The sequence below is a fragment of the Thalia democratica genome, unplaced genomic scaffold, assembly GCF_965202585.1.
Source record: "Thalia democratica unplaced genomic scaffold, ktThaDemo2.hap1.1 HAP1_SCAFFOLD_464, whole genome shotgun sequence".
Classification (NCBI taxonomy): domain Eukaryota; kingdom Metazoa; phylum Chordata; class Thaliacea; order Salpida; family Salpidae; genus Thalia; species Thalia democratica.
The window spans coordinates 1-23962 of record NW_028139515.1 but is presented as its reverse complement, the minus strand read 5'-3'; positions in this window follow the sequence as shown (position 1 = coordinate 23962).

The window sequence follows — 23962 nt, the reverse complement described above, 5'->3', positions numbered from 1 at the left end:
AGAAGTTGATTTTTCTGTAAGAAACATTTTAAAATGTGCTCTTGACTTTAATTTCTATACACGTTAGTGCTTATTTAACAGTTATTTAATACAATTTTGCTTCTGAATAACTTTAAAATTTATAAAAGTGTGTGGCCCACGTAGTCATTTTATAAAAAGCCCAGTAGGTGGTTAACTTTTTTTTTGTAAATCTGGCCCTTAAAATAGCCAACCTTTACTTTATAAGACCTTGTTCAATGGTTACGTACTTTACCTATTTTTTAGAATAACACTTAAAATTAGCTCGTAAAAAACTATTTGTAAGTTTATACACAAATACATCTAGTTCTTGTTAATTAAGTTGTCTAGATTTAATGTTTCTTAACAACTTTTAGGTTTTTTAAACTTTCTTTGAACCTTTATATGAGTACACCTAATTGCTTTTTCAATAACAATTACATTGGCTTTGTTGATTGTAGACTAATCTATTCTGCAATACAATAAACTCATATAATGTTCTATTTAAGAGTGAATTGAAGATAAAACGTAGAAATTTTTCATTCGAAAAGTACCTTGTTTTAAATAAGACATAGAAAATAGAGCAAAATATCGTTCTTTTACAAATTTAGTTCGTATCAACTAACTTTTGCTATTTTTAGCAATTTATACAATGACAAATTTATGCAAAGTTTTACAATCCAATAATACAAAATTTTCATGAAAATGTATGTATTTTTATAATATCTATTAAATAACATAGTCTGTTTTTATTTTATAATTGGTTAAACTAGTTCGAAAAATGTATACGTATATAATGTATTAGTGTTATACTCTTTTGAACATTATAAAATATTTCTTTTACTAATAGAACTTTTTTTAATAAACCATTATGTAATTTAGCTTTAAGATTCAAAGAACTTTTTTTTTTTTAATGTTATGATTTTAAAAATAATTGAAAAATAAACTCACGTACTTATTTTGAAAGATGACTTATTTTTTTTGAGCAAAAATGTTTAATCATACAAAAGTTCTAAAAAAAAACAAGTTCTAATATCGAAGTTAAATAAACTATTTCTTTCTCGTATTGAACTGCTTAATAAGTTTGAAAACCGTTAAAAAAAAAACCGAATATGTAGGGTTAGTTTTTGTTAGTTTTTAAGGGTTAATATACTTTAAGCTCAGTCTAGTTTGCATATTTGCTGAGTCAGAAAAATAAACCTTTTTTTTTGTTATTATGAATTCATTAAAACTTATTTTTTTGATTAATTTTTAAGATGTTTTGGTAAGGTGGGTCAGGGATAAGGATAGAAAGAAAAAAATTGCTGACTCAGCAAATATGTAAATTACACTGATCTTTAAGTATACTTTCCGTTTTTAAGTAATAAAACTTTTTGATTTTAGTTTTAGTTAACAACCATTCATGTGCATTAAAACTTGGCGGCCGGTTTATTTTCAAAAGCAAAATAAATGCACAAAAAAATAACAAATTTTTACAAGCAATACCATAATTCAAGACACATTGTAAAGTAAAAAACAACTAAATAAAAGTACTCAATAGCGTTGAAAATGCAAATAATTCTTTTCTATCCATCTTTGTGTAGAGAAGAAACTATTGAATATGAGTTAGTTTCAGGCGTTACTCTGTAAAAACATAAGACAATAGTATTTTTTTTTTCATATCAATTAAGAAAAATATATTTGTTAAAGTTTAAATATGATTGAACTACTTTCACACAAAACAACATTAAAACTAATTTTTAACAAAAAAAAAGTTAAACAAGACTATTTTTAAGTATTATTTTAAATTACTGTAGCAAAACAAAACAATTTATAATATTCCAAAAAACAACAATAGATGAGCTTTAAAGTAAATGCAAACAAACTCAGTATGAAACAATCAAATTAAAATTAAATATTTAAGTAAAGAGTGATATTTAAATTTTATCTTTTTAAATCATATGCATAAACAAACGACAAGCTTATAAACTTACATCTAGATTTGGATTGTCAAAGCTTTGTGATGTCTCGAAACTTTTTGAGGTGTTTTTGTTCTTATTTTTATAAGATGGAGAGAAATCCGAGAAAGATTTTATATTTTGCGAACATGTGTATTTGTAAGCTACAAAACCGAGAACAATAACGACTACGACAGCTAATATTACACCAAAAATTGCTCCTCCGCTCAATCCAGACGAGTCAACATCATTCGGTGGTATGGGTGCGATTCCACCTAAAGTTAACTTGGTTAATGTTGAAAGTAAGCATTAATAATTAAAAAAAGATGCTTTTCATGTATAAATCATACAAATATATAAAATAAAGCAAAGTAAAAATTTTATAGTAAAAAATTATAGATTTAAGTAAAAAAATATAAAACTGTTTCTATCTTACTAAAGTGAAACTTTGCATTAGTAAAATAGTTACCTGATTTCGGATAAAAGCACCCGGAAACGTTTCCTCTAATGTAAGTTGGATCCCAGCAACATCCTCTCGGTTCGACGCAATAATCTTCGCCAACTCCTGCAAAGCCACAGTCCTCTCGTTTAGAAAGGGAAATACTGCATTGCGAGTATTCTACAAGCAAATGTGGTTACTTAAATGAACCAAACTGTATTTTTTTTAATAAAAACCAACCTTTTGGTCGTTTGCAGATAAATCCGCGCTTTTCTGAGCAACTAACATCGTTCCAATTACCGTTCCATGGATAAATTTCAACACATTCCTCTGTATACTGCTGATTAGGTTCATTTTCACCCCAGTTGCTAAAGTCGTAAGGAGTTTTGTCACTCCAAGTCCAGCCCTCTGTTAAAAATTAAATTTGTTCTTTATCATTTTTAACAAAAGAAAAAAGTTATTTTGTATCATTAAAAACACAAATTTACTTTAAAGTTCTTGCTTTGTTTGTATATAATAGCAAAACTAACGGAATCCATCGCTTGCAAGACCAATGTACAAGTTGTGGGAAGATTTGTCTTGGAGCTGCACATTTAAGCATTCGATTTGATCTGGAGAGTGAAAGCTTGCCAGATCACCGCCTCTCTTGCGACAGCTAGCGAGTGCTTCTATCCACGTTTATGTCTCACTCGTGCGAGTTCCATACTAAAAATTAAAATGTTATCCATATAAAGTAGAATGAGAAGTAATGATAAAAAATAAACAGAGTTTTGATAATAAACATACCTTTGCTTATTTACTTTTTAATTTTAGAATGCTATTTTAGCAGATTTATAATTTAAAAAATTTTTTAATTTTGTATTTATCTTTTGCAAAAACAATATTTAGTTGTTACATAAGAAACTTTAGAGGTTTGTTAAATTTTATATGAGAAAATTAAAGTTTCAAGTACAAAACAGTCTAAGAAACTTTTTTTTATTGACATAAAGTTTTAAAACTGAACTTCTTTAGTACTCTAGTACTTAACGACATAGCTTAAAGTATATTTTACTGATAATTAAAAACAATTAAGCTTCTAACAAGAGGAAACTTGTTTTAATTTTTGTTAAGATAGTAGAAAAAATGTTTATCATCGGTAGAAAGCTAAAAAATATTGTTTTTTTTTTGTTTCTCTATGTTTTTACTCAACCGATGAAAAACTTTAAAGTTTTTTGTATCCTTAAAAAAATTAAAGATACCCTCTTACGTAAATTAACAACCTTTTTTTTTCATGAAACGGGTTTTTCAAACAACTTTTTGTCTTGAAATGAACAAAACTGAACTAAAAATAAAAATAAAACAAAATTGTATTTAATTTGCACTAACCTCAATATAATAACAACTTGATCCATCGGCGTATTCCCAATCATTACCACATGTTTTTTTGTTCATCTATTCCGCCTGATGGTTCTGGTATTTGTCCCATGTTTTTCTTACAAATGTAAGGTAGCTTGTCTTTGCAAGAAGTTTTTTCAGAAACTATTTCCCAATTTCCGTTTCTAGTTGTTTTTAAATTTATTTTTTAAAAACAGAATAATGCTTAATAACTTAAGTTTCAACTTTTATATATGTTTTTTTAATAAACTAATAACGAAAATTAGAATGTTTCAAACAAAGTTTTACAGTTTTACAAATACTCCAACATACTTATTTATTTTTGTGCAGCCTTTTAAATCTTGTAAAACTTCTCCACTTGGCTGATATGCGTCCCATTGAGTGTAAGTTACTGGCCAATCGTCAGTCCAAGAGTATTTCACTTTCGCCGAAGCGTCATTCTAAAGTAAGTAAAGCTTAATAATTGTACCTCAACTTTATATTGAAAAAAACCAAGGTATTTTGGAGCGAAAAATATATCTAAAATCAACAACAATATTTGTAAAATATTTCAACTAACAACAGTAAACTGTAAGCTAATCCATTACGCATCGACTTTAAAAGTTTGAAAAAACCAACTGTAAAGCAAATCATTGTCATAAAGCTCCTGAATGCTTGCCAACTCAATACCTTCTCCTACAATTTGTATTGTTTTTTAGATGGTTAACATTTTAAATTATTTGAAGCTGCAACAAATAATAAAACTAGAAACTTTTTACACTTCTTCACTAATAAATAAAACATTTTTCACCTTCATTTTGACAGGACGTCCGGGCTTCCTTCCAAGATTTATCAATTGAAGTAATTTTAATGTGGATTAACACTTATTAAAACGATCTATACTTTTTTAATCATTTAGTTGGTATTTGATAATAATTTTAGTTTGTTATAAAGTACTGTGCATTGAGTTAATCTTCCAGTAACTAGTGTGAACAGTTTTCGAAAAGGTTGAAGGCCACTGATCTATAGTCTAGACCAGAACCCCGAAGCTCATACACATAATCGCCTCGTTTTGCAGAAATTTGAAATAAAATTACTCCACTTTATTAGATAATTTAAACTTTATTAGTTAATTACTTGTTTACTTTAAAGCCCCCTAACCAGCTATTTTCCTCTGATATGGCCTATTTGAGAAACCTTGGTTTAAATCCAACCTCAAAATAAAATCTTAAAAAGCAAACTAAAATCATTAGAACAGCTGGATAATAAAAATAATTTTATACAACTGTCGTCAATTTTGAAAGCGCTTCTTTTAGGCTCTTTACTATGTATTACTCCTTGACTTACTAGAATCTCCCAAATAGAGACTTAGGAAACTCTAGTCTAGACCGAATTTCGGCAAGTTGCGGCCAAAAAGATTTTAGGAATATTTTGTGCACGACGTGCTTTTTTTTCAAAAAAATACCTAATGTATAAAAAACAAGTTTGAAATACTTTATGAAAAAAATATACAAAAATGCGCTCTTATTTTGCTTATAAGTAAACTATAACATCCACTTTTGTTTGTTTTGAAACGTGTTTGTTCTTGTATATAAAAAAAAAATAAGTAAAGGACTTTTTCAATTATATGCGGCCCGCGAAGAGTTTATTTGAGTAAATCTGGCCTGTTCCTTGTAAAAAGCTGCCGACCCTTCGTTGATACAGATATAAAATGTAGCAAAACTTAAAACTCTTGCATAGATTTGGTGTAAAATTTAAATTACATGTCTGAAACTTTGCAAAATAGTACTCCTAAAAAAAAGGTAATTTAGTTGTTGTTTGTTTTATGATTGTTTTCACACGTACTCGATATAATAATTGTTTGTGTTGTACTTTAACCTGTCAAAAGTTTTAATTAAGGCTTGTTTAAACTTGATATTTATCATTTAAAGAGTAAACATTCTTTATTTTCCTATCAAAATTACTATTGTTCTAGCTACAAGGTTTGAAGTATGCACTAAAAATTAATTTGTGACTTGTTATGTGTAATCTTTTTATAAATCCACAAAGCTAAGCCACAAACTTTTTTTAATAGACTACAAAAACATTTGTGTAGTCGCTGATATTTATAAATTTATTTAACTTTAAATTATGTAACTTAAAAAATAGATTACAAAAAATCAGTTGAATTTCTCTTTTTTTTTTTTCGTTAAAGCTTAATTGAAAAATTTTTATTAAAGACAAGAAAATAAATATACGATCTTTAATAGTTTTTGTACTTAAAAAGATTAAACATTTATAACTTTTGTATACTTATTCCATGATAAAGTTATTAAATAGCTTTCTATAACTAATCGTCCATGCTAAGCGATTATAAAAAAACATTTTGTTTAACATAAAAAAAAAGTTATTGTTTTATCTTTTCAAGTAGACTTTAAAAAAATTAATAAATGTCGGTTAAGGTCTAAAATTCAGCACAATTTTCTTAAACAAAAAAACTCAACGTAAGTAAAGTTGAATAACTTTGTCAAAAAACTATGGATGTAACTACTAGTAAAATTCCAGTACACTGTATTTATTTTCGATAGTACTACTTTTTAAGGCTAGAGTATAAACTCGACTACATATATGCATATATATGTATTTAAAAAAAAATTCAACGAGATTTATCAAATTAAAGTCAGTTTTCATTTTATTAACATGATAAAAACTTATTTTTTTTAAACATGCTGATAAACACTGAAAATGGTGAAACTTATAACAATTACAGAATAGAATATTTCAATAATGTAAACTGACAAAAAGTATAATTCAATTTGAAAACATAAACTTTAAAACAATTTTTGTTACAATAGCAGGAGTTTTTCATCAGATGTTCATAACATTAAGTTTAAATGTTAGTTTTTTCAAAATAATACTTTATTGTAAGACAAAACAAGGCTCAGTGTACCTAGTGTGTGAAAAATCTTTCAGTTATCGAATCGTACACTACTTGGATACAGTTTAAATATTGTCAAGGACAGGTCAAGTTTATATAATTCAAGTCTATGTAATATCTGTAAACGTATAAAAAGTTATATGTCAAAAATGTTTTAATTTTCTGTGTTTCCTTTTGTTTTATTAAGTTTATTACACATTTTTAGACCATTTTATTATTACCTAGTACTACTATCTATGGTTAATGTAATTTTCTAGGAAATTTACTTAATAAGGAAATAACACTTAAGAGAATAAGTAATCAAAACTTTTGTAAAAAACTTTACAAAATTAATTAATAAATACTTTATTTAGGTTACAAAAAATGTTATACTTATTACAGAACACATAGAATTTGTACTAATGTTACAATTTTTTTATGAATTTAAATATTACAAGATTGTTTGTATACAATAAATACATAGAGTTTGTACAATTGTTGCAATTGTTTTATAACTTTTAACATTACAAGACTGTTTGTATGTAATAAATATTTTAACAATGATGTCTTTCTGTTCCGAAAAAGAAACTTTTAATTAGTTTTAGTGGTAGAAATTGTGCACGATTCGAATGACTATAAATACTATTTATTATAAACTTTACAGATTATACTAAAAACGTGTACACAGTGTTAATTAAAAATAATTCAATGTTGTGAGGTTTTAATGTTTATTTTGTATTTGGAATTTTACAATTTATGATAGTTGCTGTTAATACATTACAAATAAATTATCTTACACTTAAAAAAGTAAAACGTAAAAAAATTGATGCCCTTAAGTATATTTTAAAGAATTTTGTTTCTAAAACTATAATTATGTAAAAGTATACAATTTAGTTAACATATTTTTTCTTTTAGTCTTAATAGGGTCCGTGAAATATTTGTAGTTTTTATACACTTTTCGATTAAAAAAACGTTATTTAGCTTTTTCTAACTAGTCGTATCATATAGACATGTATTAAAAAGTTTAAGCGAAGAAATTAAAATGTTTATTGTAGTTGAAATTAGTTTTACTTGTTTTCTTAGTATACAGATAATACAACAAAAATAAGTTTAGTTGTTACTGTTTTGCAGTATAGCTTCTGAAAAAGAATAATTTAAAACGACAACCTTAACAACTACTAGTACTTTCAATGTAGGTAGAACTTAATTCTACTTTTTTTTTCACTTAATAGTATTTAAATAAAGAAACATATTAAGTTTTATGTGTTTTTTGTATGTCTTTTATTATCATAAAACTGTTACCTCAGTAGTTTCTTAGATTATTTATGCACTATTATTAATAATAAAGCAAGCTATTGTAAAATAGATTTTGAATTTGAAATTTTTTGAAAATATTTTAAACTTTATACTTTATCCTAAAGTAAAACAGGTATAAAAATATTCTAAAACGCATTTGAAGTTACTAAATTAACAAGCAGTGAAAACTTATTAAACATAGTAGCTATTTTTGTATTAAACTATTTTAAATTTTAATATGATAAAGTATTTTCAAGGATAGAACTTATATATTTTTGTTTTACTTTAGAACGATCAATTTGAAACAATTATTATATACAATAATATTAAGCAAAAATAAAGAACGAGTAAACAACCTGGTCAGTGTTATAATGTTGAGTGTTACTACTCCTGTTTGGCAAATACAATACATACTTTGACAGAAAACTTAAAAATCTAACACTATTTAAAGTCTTTAGTTGTTTTATACAAGTTTTACAGATGAAGTTATCCGTACAAGTTTGTTTATTTATTTAAAAACATTATATTAAGCTTAATATGTAACTATATTCATCAGGCAATTCTAATAAGCATCAATAAAGTAAAGTGCAGCATTAATTAGACCTTAAATAATTTCCTAATGATTAGTAACTTATTGAAAAGGTTTGTATGGCATGATGTTACAAAGAGTAACAAATCAAAAATAATCAGACGTGCTTAACTCTTGAAATTTGAACTTTAATAATCAAATAAGTATTGGCTCAGAGTTATCAATTTTTCATTAAAATAAATAATTTAAATTACTTATTTGATCATACAATTGTTTTTATAAAATATAATAAAACATATAAACTTAAGAGGTACGCAGTACAAGTGACTTCAAGACTAAAAAGACTTTAGACAGAATGTCCAGTTGATAAAAGTCTTTCAAGTGAAAAACTAAAGAAAAAAAAATTAAAAACATTAATCTTATAAAGTTAAAAATTTGTTAACATTTTAAATTTAGATCGTTTTCAGAATAAGCTTTAAATATTCATTCAGATTATGACAACTATCTAAAAAAATGTATTACACGAATTAATTAAACTCTTGAAACAAAATAATTGATATTTTTGTCATACTCAAGTAAGTATGTTGTTCAAAGAGCGACATAATTGGTTAAATTACCTAAATTTTTAAAGAAAAACCAAACAATGACTATGAAAGTCTAAAGTAACAAGTAAGTAACGAATAAGGGTTCTAGCTACTGAAGTTTGTTTTTTTAATTATAATTAATTAAAAAAGGTGTCACTATCAAAAGAGGCTTATATCATTGTTTAACATGAAACGCTGAATTACGTCAAGAATATAAACACAAGCTCCTACACCAGACCACGGTCTAGGTAGCGTTTTTTAGTAAAAAACAGGTTTCAAAACAGGTAAAGAGGGTAAACTTTAGAATTTTTTATAGCACTTACTACTTACTCATTCGTTCGGATAAACAACTCAATTTTAATCAAATAGACGGATATGCGTGTACAATGTCATTCCGGAAGCTTCTGGATATATTTAAAGTATCTACCTTTCTGTTTCATTGGGCCGCTTCAAATTGTCGTTGAAAAATAAATACATGTTTACAATAATCTTTAGCTCAGGCTCCATGTCTTGAAGAAGTCAATTTAGCTGCGAATATCTTCACATAAATCAATGTTGATAAATAAATGATATAAGTTATTTTTTTTGGCCAGAGATGTATGCAGATATTGTTTCCAACGCTAAAATATTTTATGTCTGAAAACTTTCAACTAGTGTCAAAGTGAGCAGCTTTTAGTCGATAAGGCATTGATACTCCACAGTTACCTTCCTCATCTGGTGTATGAGAGTTAGAAGTAATTTGAAAATTTAAAGTAAACAATAAGTCAACTTACAATGATAGACGTAACGAAAACACAAGTTTTAGACTTCTTACACGTCGTACTATGACTATTATCCCTATTGTTTTCAATTGTATAGGCACTAGTGATGAATGAAAACTGTTATTACTAAGAATCAAATCGTTTGTCTTAGAGTTCATATCGCAACTCGTAAGAAGACGTGCTTAACTAGTCTTGCCTTATTAAAAGAAATAGATCTCATGTTTTTTAGGCGTTTAAAATGTGTTAAAGCCTTATTAAAACTTTTAATATGCTATTGAGACTAAAATCGATAGTATTCGGATCTTGCTGCGACCAAATATATTACCCACTCTTGTTTGTATTACGAAAGAGACATCAATAATAGTCAGCGAATATGTTCACACATACCGATAGTTAAGGACGGAAAGTATTTCAAATGAAATTATACTTTATTGTTCATAACCAACCTAAACATGTTTGGTGTTAGAACCAGATCTTAGCTTTTCGGCTTCTTTTCTTAGACATTTTGCTTTTGGTTAAACAAGTTCAAACTATAGTTTTGTCATTTGTAAATCTTAGCATTAACTTGGTTATTAAACCTCAACACAGTATTTAATAGATACATCCCTGTTAGATCAAATGATACCAATTTTATTTCATTTTGTTAAAACGTAACAACAACGGTAATTTTTTGTTTCACTTATAAAGCCGCTTATACAGAAGGATTTACATAAACCAAACAATTATTAGAATATTAGATATAAGGTTTTTCCTTTTGGATTAAGAAAAGGAATATAAACAGAAACTAATCTGAGTTTAGCTGAAAAAACACACTTTCCGAGATTTCTTTATATTTGTTGCAATATATTTTAATCTAATACCTTCATATGGCACAATTAATGAGACAGAAAACTTTTAAAATCCAAGAAAAACAAGTTTTGTTTTAAGTTTGTTCTTGTTTAATTTTGTGGGTTCTACTTTCAATATGGTTTTAATTGAAAAGCTAAGAAATAAAATTCTTTTGAATTAAGTCCTTTACAAATTAATTAAAGCGAAAAATATCAGGCGTGCTGAATTTATAGTTTTGTTATACAGAAATTTGATAATCTAACTTTTTTTTTACTGTGATAAAAATCAAAGTCAAATTAAATAGTGCCCAGTAAACATTGGCTTTTTGTAAAAAAACTTATCATCTATTATTTTAATTATGAAAAAATATTTTTACCTTTGCTAAGCTTGATTACATTATGTACTTTTTTTGATCTTATATATTACAAAAAACTTGCTATTTTACTACTTTTGTGATATGAAAATTATCTTTCTATACATAAAATGTTTGCAATAAAAAAAATCTTTCATTATGTTGTTTTTAAGATCACTATGAAAATATTAGTCAGCGTAAGTCTTTATTGAGAGCTCTATTTCTATATTTTTAGCTTGACGACACATTGCGTTAATAAAATAATTTCAGCTTATTCTGTTACTAATAATGTTATTAAAAAAAATAATAGTAACAAATTATACAGTATCCTTTCTTTATTACACTAACACATGTTTCTGTATGTTAACTGATTAACACACTTATACGAAGCTCTATAAAAAATATACACTGTAAGGAAATAATAGAAGCTAAGGTAGGTTTATACATGTGTCAATTAAAAATAAAAATGTACAGCAACTATTTTTATTTTTAACACAGAAACATGTGTTAATGTAATAAAGAAAGAATACTGTATAACTTGCTATTATTATATATTCCAGTGAACTTGTTTCGCTAGGATCTTTTGTTAACAAACGCCTAAAATTAAATATTTGAATAATTATTTAAAAAACAATTTTTTTTTAGGAAACGGCTTTTCTAAGCTATTATCAGCGCAAAAAATATTATTAGCTTTTTAAGGATACGTTTGTATACAAATTTTTAACATAAAACAAATGCATCTTTAGCTTTTAAACATTTTAATTCACCAACAAAAGTAATGTACCAACGAAAGTAAACGAGTTTTTAACAATAAGTGTATTTCAAAAACACTTCAAAACTTGCTATAAAAGTTTATTCAAAAATTTTGCCAATGGATGTTGTTTAGATCTGTTCTATAAAAAATAAGCTTTTAAAGAACATTTTGTTTTTTAGTTTAAGTAAGGCTTTTATAACGTATCGGCTAGATTAGGGGTGGGCAACGTAAATAGTTGACGGGCTGGATCCAGAAAAATATAGTCCTCAGCGGGCCGGATCATTTCAAGTTAGTGGTCTTTTGGATTCTGCTGGATCCTTTTATAAATCCGGACTCATTTTAAACATATTATCCGGATCAAGCTAAATACTAATTTTAGATAAAGATCTGGATCCGAATGGAAGCTAATTTCAAAAAGATTTGGATCCAGTTAGATGCTTATTGATCGGGTATTTCAGAATTTTGAATCAATATATAAATTACCAAGGTTCTCAAGTATGAAATTTTATGTTAAATTTAGTTAAGTATTCATAATTCTATGTATGTTATAACTCTGGACCGAATTAATACTAATTAGTACTAAAAAAATTATAATTTGGTTACTAAAAGTTACTCGAGCCTAACATTTCAAGCTAAGACATAAAAACTGCTAACTATTCGAAATTAATTAATTTTGGAAATCCCTATCTGGAGTTTATATAGATAATATTTTTTCAAAAGTTAACAAGCAATACAATATTAAACTACTATTATTTAATTTATTAAGCTAAAGAAGATTCATTACATTTTTTTGCAGGTATAAAATATACAAAACAAAACATAATTCTGATATAACAAACAATTTTACCATAAAAAGCAAAAAAAAAAAAAAAATAGATCTCGATGAAACACTTAAGGTTGATCATGTATTAGAGTTGTTTAAATCTAGTTACATGACAGTTTTGGAAAATCTGCAAGTGCACTGAAATACCGATTAGGTTTGAAGTTAGCTTATCCTTGTTAATGTTTATGGTCGGAAATGTTTGTTTTCAAATGTATGAAGTATCGAACAACACAACTAGTTCCATGGTCATCTTTAGAAGTTGACAAACTTTGGCTCGATCAATAATACATAAAATCTATCTAAAAATCTTATAAAAGCAACAAAAATTGTATGTTTGATTTCAAATTTTCTTATTAACTTATTTAAAAAACAGTTAAGCCTAGATAGGAAATTTTAACACTTTTACTTTCAAAATATCAAATAGTTATAATTAAGATACGCAATTTAACTAAATTCTTTACTTTAAAAATTTTATTATCAAACAGTGCACCTAAAATACTTTAATAAGAGTACAAACATAAAGTAACGAAATATTGAAACAAAAAAGAAATTAATATATATTTTTAGCATGAATAACATTTTAGTTTAATAGACTTTTAGAGTAAGATCGATTTCACTAGTGAAAATATTACTAAACTAAAACATAACACTGTCACATTATACTTTAAATTTTAAGTTTAAAAAACTTAGGAAGAATGATTACACTAAAAAGAAGTCAATGAGACATTTTTGGATCATAAAACTTTTTAACAAGTTGTTTAAAATCTGTAAGTTTATTTGAAGTAGATATTCTCAGTAATGACTGCAAATTGGTATCAGTAAGATTTGAACGCAGCTTACTTTTGTTTATACACATGGTTAAGAATGTTTGTTTGCAAAAATATGTAGACCCAAACAAAACAAATAACTTCATTGTCATTTTTTTAAATCAACAAACTTTGACTTGTTAAGTAAGTCATAAAATCTGTCAATTTTTCAGTTTTGAAATTTTCTTTTTGTGTACTGCCACATTGAAGTTCAACAATTCTAACATTTCTACTAAGTATATTTTCGGTGTCAAACGTCGACGGTGATGAAATAATGTAGAATTCTTCACTTTATTGTTAAAAGTCTGCAAAACGACGACCAAACTTATTATCAAGTGAAACTATTGTCATCAATTGGTCATCACTAAACTTAACCATATATTTAATCAAAAAGTCCTTAATGAAAAAACAATAGCAGAAAAAGTGCAAATTGTAGTCTAAACTTAAAACATTTGACAAAATTTAAATTTGAGCAGTTTGAATTAAAAAATTTGTCGATGTTTAAAAAGATATTTTTTTTTACTTTTATAAACATTAAAAATAAACTCAATACTTATCTGAAAAGACAGCAGATTTTGACACGTCTATTTTTTATGAAAACATTATGGTAGGTAACATCATCAAAGTTAGTTCAGCAAACAATTGCTTTTGGATAATTTGAGAAAGGATTACTTCAACTGACTTGAAACAGAACAAGATACTATAACAAAACAGTGTTTTATCACCACAAAATAATAAGCCATTTTAAGAAACGTTTTCAAAGTCAAAGTCTTACAGTTTTGTTTAATGAAATAGTTCAAAAAAGGTTTTGTACAAGTTTTGTAATAATTAAATTGGCTGGTCGGATTTTAATATAAATTTTAAAAATGCTTAGCGGGCCGGATCGATGTTGTCCGCGGGCCGGATTCCATTTAAAAATAAAAAAGGTTTGGGGGCCGGTCATTTTCGCTCTTCGGGCCGGATCCGGCCCGCGGGCCGTACGTTGCCCACCCCTAGGCTAGATAATATCAAATTTTACCTACAATAGCTCTTTATTAAAAATCTTTCAGTAATTCACGGTTTGATTAGAATATATAAGAACCAATATAGGTAAAGCTTTTTGCAACTAATAGATAAACATTTTAAAGAAGACCACAAGTTAAACAAAATAATAAACAGAAATAGTTCTAAAATTTCATATAGCTGCATGAGCAATTTTAAGAAACTAATCCAAAAACACAATTGAAAATACTTAAAAACAAGAAACGATGAACAAAACGAAACATTTTGCATTTGCCGAAAAAAAAAACAAATGTCCCCTTAAAAATAAATGCTTAGTTGAAAATGTGGTATATAAAGCAACAATCAGATCGGAAAACGAAACAAAAAACTATTTGGGCTCAACGGGTGAAACTTTCAAAAAAAGATGGTACAACCATATTAGTGACTTTAAAAACTATAAAGAGAACGGAACAGAAATATCGAAGTATATATGGAAGCTTAAAAATAAAAACATTGACTACAAAATAGATTTGGAGATTATCCACCATATTGGCAAAGCCAAAAAACCACAAAGCATTTGCAGTACTTGCATATTAGAAAAGGTCGCGATCGCTAAAGCAGACAGAAGGGATAATCTAAACAAACGGTACGAACTTTTTTATCCTGCCCGCACTTCCGAAAACTCCACTTCAAAACTTAAGTTACCCGTAATACAGGTTTTATGCATGCTTTTTAATTATTGTAGCTATAATTTTCTTAAAGTTAAAAGTTTTTCTTTTTTTCTAAATTATTCAATCAAAATTTCAAATTTTCGTAACTATTACAACCACAAAATAACTTAAATTTAAATATTCGGTTCACAATAAAATTTAGCTTGATTAAAATGCATCTTAACTTAAGCCCGCTTACTACTATTAAACATATTTTTATTTTAGCAATGCTTACGTTGAAAACCAACTAAAAGAAAATAGAAAGCTACATAATTTTTTTTTTTACTATTATTATTTGTGTTGTTTTTTGATTTTTAAACTTAACTAAAATTTAAACTTAGCCAAAAATTCAAATTTAGTACATATTATAATTTAACTTGTTTTGTTTTTAAGTAAAAAAAATGTTTTAACTCTAAGTTTTCATAAAAAGCATTTGAGCGAGATTTTAAATTTTAATAGCGATTAAAAGCAGAAGATTGTTTAAATTTTCAATAATTAAGTCACAGTTAAAATAAGCTACATCAAATGCAATTCAATTTTAAGCTCACTTTATTAATTACACTTTTGCCTAAGCAATGTTTACTCTGTAAATTAACTAGAAGAAAAAGAAACCTACATACAGCTTTTATTATTATTATTGTTGTTGTATTGATTTTAAAACCTAGCTAAAATTTAAACTTCACCTAAAACTCAGTCTTAATATTAAAATTTGATTTGTTTAGTTTCTTAAGTAAAAATTTTGAGTAAAAATTTGGTTTTATCCTAATTCAATTGTTTAAATGCTCTTTTCCATGACTGCCACATATCTTTTTTATATTTATTTAAGCACTGACGAGGTCTTTGACCGAAACTTACTTTGTAAAATGAATTTTTGAAATGATAAATATTTTATTATTATAATTATTGGAGTTTATTGCGCGAAGATGGACTCGGGCATTAAAACCTGAGCCGCTTAAACAATACACACGAAAAAATAGTCCTGTATGATAAAATATAACTTAGTAAGCACAAAAAACAAAACAAAATAAATTTTCATATATAAACTTATGTATTGATTATAAAAGATTAAACATTTACAAAAATTATATATAACAATTTCTAATCTGTAGGGGAAGGGCGTAGGGAAGAAAAATTATTCTTAGTGATACTAATGCTTTGAAATAAGTAAACAAAAATTACTTCAAACATTATAATAAATTTTTAGTTGATAATCACTGTATTTTAATGGTGTTTATATTATTATAATTTTTTTTTTTTTAGTTTTAATCAAAAATGTTCCACCCTCCCACACGAAACCACATCCTGCGGTAACTTATTCCACATATTTATTGTTCTGCAGAAAACAGAATTATGCTACTGACTGTTATTGAAATTACATTTACATTTTTTTTTATCATTTCCTCTCAAATTATAATTGGTCTGAGAAAAAACAAAAAACTGATTGAAAAATTTTTTAAACTTACTATTGATAATTTAAAAAAGTGTTATCAAATCAAACTGCCATCTTCTATATTCTAGATCAGGGTTTCCCAAACTCATTTATTAAATCGCCCCCTTTTCAGAAACTCAAAAAAATCGCCCCCCATGATTATATAAAGTATCTTATTTTTCTTGAGTACGCACTTATGAGCCAAAAAAGTTGTATTCGAAATGTAATTTAGTCTGAAACTTCTTTGCACGCATTTAGGGTGCAACCATAGTAATTTACAGGGCTTGAAAAAATAACTTACAGTTATTTTCTTATAAGCCCAGTAAAGTGTATGAAATACTGAAAATTTTAAAAAGCTTTTGTAATCTGTAATCATTTCTATTTAAATATGAATTGTTTTGAAACTAATGAAATTTTTAGGTTAGTTGAGGACAATTTTTGTACTCACAAGTCATTTTTACTAAAAAGTTTTTTATAGTGTCGACTTGTTAAAAAAATGTACTTGTGGGCTGCATAATTTAAAAAACTAACATATAAGAAAATTAAAAAACTCGAGCAAAATTGCAATAAATTGATTTACTATTATTGTGATCTAGGAAGTACTATTGTTAACTGAAAACCAAATTGAAAGCGTACTTCAAAGTATTAAGTACCAAAAAGCTAAATTTTATATGTTTTGCACAAGTAGTTTTCAAGTTCTTAAGCGGGCCGAAATTTGTAAATCTAGACCGTACGTTACCCATCTAAAATCGTAACTGAAATCTGACATTATAATAATCTAACATATAACGAATTTCTGACATTTAGAAGTGAATGCTAAGTAACTTATTTAAGTCGCACAATATACTAAAATTATTTTATAAATAAGCATGTTTTAAAATTACTTTACCCTAGATTAAAAAAATACAAAAGAATGAATAGCTTATTTTACACATAATGAAATAAATATTAAAACATCATTGCTTATCCAATTTTAGGAAGTTTGACCGACTGGTTGATTATCTCACATGAAAAGTGGTTTTATCAATAGCTTCTGTTAATGCAGAAAAATCATTAAATTCAATTATCATTTTTTTTACAAAATGGCAAATTACATTATGATATAATGCAATAATGTTATGAACAAACTTAAAATTCACTAAAACATAAAATAAACATTCATTAAAAACGATTGATCTATATAAGCTATTAAGTATAATAAAATTTTCGTTTATTAAAACTTAGCTAGTTATATATTTTATTTAAGCTAAAGTTAAGAGATTATAAATTTGCACTTTTTTTTTGGGTAAAAAGTGCGAACTCAAGAAGAAGTCTACCGTAATCAATAATCATTAGACATTAAGCAAACTTGTTGTAGATTAAATATCTTAATAAAATTTTCGTTATAAAAAGACTACTTAAATACAATACAAACCAGCTTAAATAAGAAATCTTTCAAAAAATCAATTAAAATTGAAGACCTTGCAGAAAATAACGTCTGCAACTGAAGTGTAATCTAATAAGAAGGATGAGCTTCATGACTGCTTGCAAGTTCTTCTATATCTGGTTCTAAATCAGTCAAATAAATCCTCAAGTCACCTTCTTTATAAGTATCTAGAATATATCTTTTGCTCAATATGTTGATAACTGAAGTAAAAGCTTTCTCAACAAATAGCTAGAAGGGAAAGCTATTAACAACAATCTAACTTCCTCCAAAATGATTGAAATGATTGGATACTTTTGCCTTAGTTTTTGTTGAGTCCAAAAGCTTTCATACCGTTTTCTTTAAAAAAATTACTTTAAATTCAAGGTCAGTTTGTAAGTCTGAGAAAGTTTCCTGTAAGTCAACGTTTACTTCAAAAAGATCTGCTTCGAAGGGATCCATAATCCAATTCGGGACGTTAAATTGAAAAACGTCAGTAAACCGTTTATCAAATCACATTAAGCTGTTCCAGATGAGATGAAAATACTTCTACTTCACCTTTACTTATTTAAAGTTTTAAGTTTTCCAAACTTGCAAATTGTGAAAACTGATTACTTTTGAAATTTTTTCCATACAGTTCAACTTGGTTTCAGAAACTGGTTATCTTACTTTTGACTTTTTCAAGATTTAAGTTTTTACCTTGTAAAGTTGTGTTCAGATTGTTGATCTTACCATATAAGTCTGACATGTGAGCAATGTATATTATTCCATTAACAAGATTGTCTGCCAATACCTTATCAATTTCAGAAAAAAATCAATAACTAAATTAAAAACTGCCAAAAACTTTCTAAACAGTTTCCTTTTGATAATCATTTCATTTATGTTTACATTATCAACTTATCAAAAACCTTATCATTGTCATTGCACAGCTGTTTAACCAGACGACTTTGTAAAGCATACCTTTTTATTTTGTTGACAACTTTTATCACAAAGTTTAATAAGTCATTTAAACGGACGCTCCAATTTTGTGCAACTAAATGTTGGCGATGTATATCGCAATGATTAGTGAATTTATCAGGGTTTAACTCTTTGTAATATGTGATTAATTCACGATACTTTCCTATCATTAAGGAGTATTATCTGTTGCAATTTCTATAAGATGCTTTGAAGGTATTTTATTCACTTAAAAATATTTTTTAATTCTTTAAACACAGATCTTTTTGTGCTATGCGTTTCAATTAGTTGGGAGAACGCTAGTTCTTCGTATGTTTTATCATCAACTATTAAACGCACGCAAACCAGAAAAGATATTTATTTTCCGGCAAAGTAGACTCGTCAACCTGCATCGAAAAATAATTATTGCACATCATTCGAACTAACTTTTGTTCAACACATTCTTACATTTCATCTATACGTATTTTCACAGTGTTCTTGCTTAAAGGAATAGAACGTAAAACATTACTGGTATTTTTATTTTTCATCAATGGTGTGAGGCAGTCCTTGTTTAGCAACTATGAGAGACAGATAATAAGAAGCTAATTGTCCATCTTCAATACTTTGTGTAAATTTGTTGAACATTTTTGTGATTTTGCACTGTTTTGTTTTCTCATCTCGACGTTTTCTAAAAAACTCTATGCTCTTATATACATGTTCGGAATGAAATCTATACTTTACGTAAACAAAATGAACTTTTTTTGTTAAAGTTCTACCTCACGGTAAAATTTTTAATGGCAAGCTAAAAATTATTAAAATAGCAAGATAGAAAGTAAAAATTCTATTACTGCCAAAAATTGTAAAATCGCCCCCATTCGCTCCTTTACTAAAATTCGCCCCCAGGAGGTCGATATCGCCCACTTCGGTAAACCCTGTTCTAGAGACTTCAATCCGAGCTTTACCAATCCATCTTTGTATGAGGTATTTGAAATGTTGCATCTATCATAAACAAAACAGGTAAAGTTTCTCAGCACAGACTCATTCTTAATAATGTCTTTTTTAAATAGGGGGACCATATTGGGTATTGTATTCGAGTTTAGGGCGAACGTAGAATTTAAATAATTTAGTATGAGTACTAACAAAACTGGTCTTAAAACTTTTAAGTATTTGATAAGATGAATTTTGAGCAATTTTATATAAATAATTTACATGTTCGTTCCATTTTACATTTTCAGATATATATGTTCCTAAGTCTTTGAAAAATGTTACTGCTGGTACTTTAGTTTTATTAATTAAAAGGTGAATAGGGTGTATTAATTAAACGTTTAATAGATTATATTTTTATTGATGGTTAGAACTTGGCATTTTTTTGGATTTAAATCAAGTTTTCTTGTTTTTAGCCATTCGAAAATATTATCTAATGTTTGTTGCAAAGAAGTTTCTGACTTGCTTAATACTTTTGCGTTATCTGCAAATAGACTTATTTCGCTTCGAATATTAGTATTTAAAGTGATATCGTTGATGTAAACTAAATAAAGAAGAGGACCAATAAAAATGTTAGATATAAAGTTTTTTCCTCTTGGATTAAGAAAAGGAATATAAACAGAAACTAATCTGAGTTAAGCTGAAAAATCACACTTTAACGAGATTTCTTTATATTTGCTGCAATATTTTTAATGTAATTAAATGCAAAATTAATGTAAAAGTAAAACTTTAAAATCCATGAAAAACTAGTTGTGTTTTAAGTTTTTTCTTGTTTGTAGGATAAATAACTAAGTAGGATAAATAATATAGAATTGTAAACTAACTAATCTTTAAAATAAAGGCAATTGTAGTTAATTTTACAACAAGCTCAAGAAACAAAATATTAAAAGTGAGCTTTAAATATATGTTTGTTTAAACATGTTTTGAGAACAATTGTAAACAAATCAAAAGCTGTCTAAAACTTTAGCTAGTAATTTAGATCAAAAATTTAAAAGTTTTGCTTATTAAGTAAACTATGTTTTTTTTTTTACATTAAAGTTTATTGCAAACAAAATACAAAAAATAGAAGTACTTTTCGGACACGCTCTTCAGTATTTTTTCGTGTCAAACCAAGCTGAAATAATGATGTACTGATATAAACTAATAAATCAGTACATCATTATTTCAGCTTGGTTTGACACGAAAAAATACTGAAGAGCGTGTCCGACAAGTACTTCTATTTTTTGTATTTTGTTTGCAATAAACTTTAATGTAAAAAAAAAAAAATTGTGATTTTTATAATGGAAAAACCATTATTTCAACATTTAAACTATGTTTTTAAGATGTCGTTATACGTATCTGAAAAAGTAAAAACCAACTATGTATGTACCATGTCCTTAGACGAAACTTTTTGAGCGCTTTTTTTGTCATTCGATAAATAGTTTGATATTTAAGATATTTATAACTTCCTAAAAAATATTAAACGTTTTTTCAGAAGTACTTTAATGTTCGTATTTATTTCACTTATGTAAGCTAATTTTCAGTAAAATTAGAGTGTATTTTGAAGGCTATACTTTTAAGTTTTAAGATACTTTTTTTTTAATAAAAAAATTAGTCTTGAGAAAACATTAGTTTCAATAAAATTACCTAAGTTATACTTATTGAGAATGTTAACTATTCTTAAAACTTGAAACTAAATATGATGAACAATCAAAAACAGCTATATTTTGTTGGCTATTTTATATTGAAAAAGTAATTAGATCTCTTCTAATTAGCTACTTTGATACTGATAATATTTATAAAAGGTGATTATATAGAAAAATGAAACTCGTGGAAAACATTTTTATAAGTAAGATAAGGTTAAAGGAAAAATAATCTTCTTTACAGTTTCGAAAAATATAAATTAGGATTTTTGTAAAAGTGTAAGACTATATAAAGCTAATGAATTGTTGAAAGTACATCTTTAGCTCTACTAGAAACTGACGACAGTGAAGTAGTTTAAGATCAGTTGAGCTTGAAAAAAATATATAAACATACGTTTTAAACTACAACATAAAATTTTATTTTCATGTGTAAAAAATTAAATCACTCGCGTTTAAACACAGTTTGTTAGTAATTTATCTAAATTTAGATGAAGGTACTTGTGTTTTTTGGTCTGCTTCTTTTGCTGAGTTCATGTCTGTCTCTAAAAAGAGCGAGGAGACGAAGGGGGAACGCAAGCAGCATTTATCCGAACATCCCTATTTATGTGACTTTTAGGTTAGTTTGTAAATTTAAAAAGTAATATATGTAAGCTTAGTGTTAGCAAAAAGTTTTAATAAAAACATATTTATTTAGTAAAGTTGAAAATTAAAAATGGTTAAAATACTTATAAATTATCATAACTTTGCAAGATACTTGCGCTGTGGTATGAAAAAATATTTTTTGACTGCTATTCTTAGGCGCAAACACTGCTTAAGTTATCTCGATAGTATGCGACAATTTTGATTAAATAAATTTATATAACATATATCTAAGCTTTTGTTTTTTTTTATAAAAAAGAAAAAACAATTTATACAGGGATTTCCTCAACCACTATCGTTGTTCAGCTTGCATGCGTGCTTCAAAAGTTCGCAAAATATACATTCCTAACGGAGCACTTGCCAAATGGGCAATTATTGAAGTAAGATGTAGAAGTTTAAACGAGAACTTCTACGCGGCTGTTTGTCAAAATAAAAACTGCAACATTGGCGACTATGACATTACAAAACCGAACAACATAGTTTTGGAAAGCAAACCCATTTTTGCCTCCAGGCACGTTAGTGGGATGAACCAAAACAAAACTGTCTTGGTACCAATTGCTTGCAGTTGCCAAGCAAAGCAAATTTGATTAATTATGTGCAAACTTACTTGCTAAGGAAAAATATTCAAAATATCGTCTTTTCACTGCTTCTTAGTTTTGTTTGATCATGCTTTATAAATTGTGTTAAATTATTTTTGAAATAAAATGACACGCCTCTTGTTATAAGTTGTATTTTAATTTAAATGGTAAAAAAATTATTCGGTCTGTTTCGTCAATTTGATAATGAATTTAATACTGTTGCAAAACATTATAACTTGAAATTGTAGTGTAAAACAAAAAAAAATTCTTAGTCATTTTTATACAGTTTAGTCTACTTCTATTAAACATGCTCAAAATATTTTTTCTTGGGACCTGGTGCACGAAGAACCTTTCGGTTATCGAGTCGCACACCACGGATACGTTTATAGTCTTGTCCAGGACTAATAAGAGCAATTTAATACTTATTTTACTGAACTGTGAGTACACATACTTACAAGGCAGTAATAAAAACATCATTATTACAAAGTTTAATACATAAAACTTTGTAAACTAAGTAATTAACAGTTGTTTAAATTTAAAACGTATAAAATATTTACTTATAATATTTAAAACGTATAAAATATTTACTTATAATACTTAAAAAAATTAACAACATTAATTTTTGAACACAGTTAAGAAAAAGACTGTATATATAAGATTGAGATATAAAAACTGTAACTTTAATGCAAAAACATCAATACGTTGTATTTCTTACTTATAAAAATATAATAATTTTTGTTTATAAATTGTAAAGTTATTTCAATTTTCGTTTACTTATAAAAATAATATCAGTTAAGAAATACACTTTTTGTAGAGTAGCATCTTATAGGTTAGAGTTAGGAAACGTACAGCCCACAGAGTAAAAGTTACCGGCCCACCAATGCTTAAATATTTTAAATGAAATCTGGTCCGCGAAAGGTAAAACTGCGCACCGCGTGCATGTAAATCTTGCCCGCTAAATAAAATTTTTAAACTTTTATTTGATATATAGGGTTTGATTTGAAGAGAGAATAAAGGTTTGAGGTACAATTTACGGTATAAACGAAACTTTCACTAGATGTAGTGAAACGAAGGTCACATAAAATTGGAAACTTAAATAGTTTTTGTAAATTAAATGAAATTGATATTCTCCAGCCAGCTAATGACTAAAATTATTTTACACCTTGGCCGCCCGCCGACTAAAAACGTTGCTCAACCCTGTTTTAGGTTAATTACCAAGTTTTAACAGGCTTGACTATATACTAGAGTTTAACTTTGTAATGACTTTAAATATTTGTAAATAATTCAGAATTTAATTTTAAAAAATATTGTAATTCTTACAAAACTTGA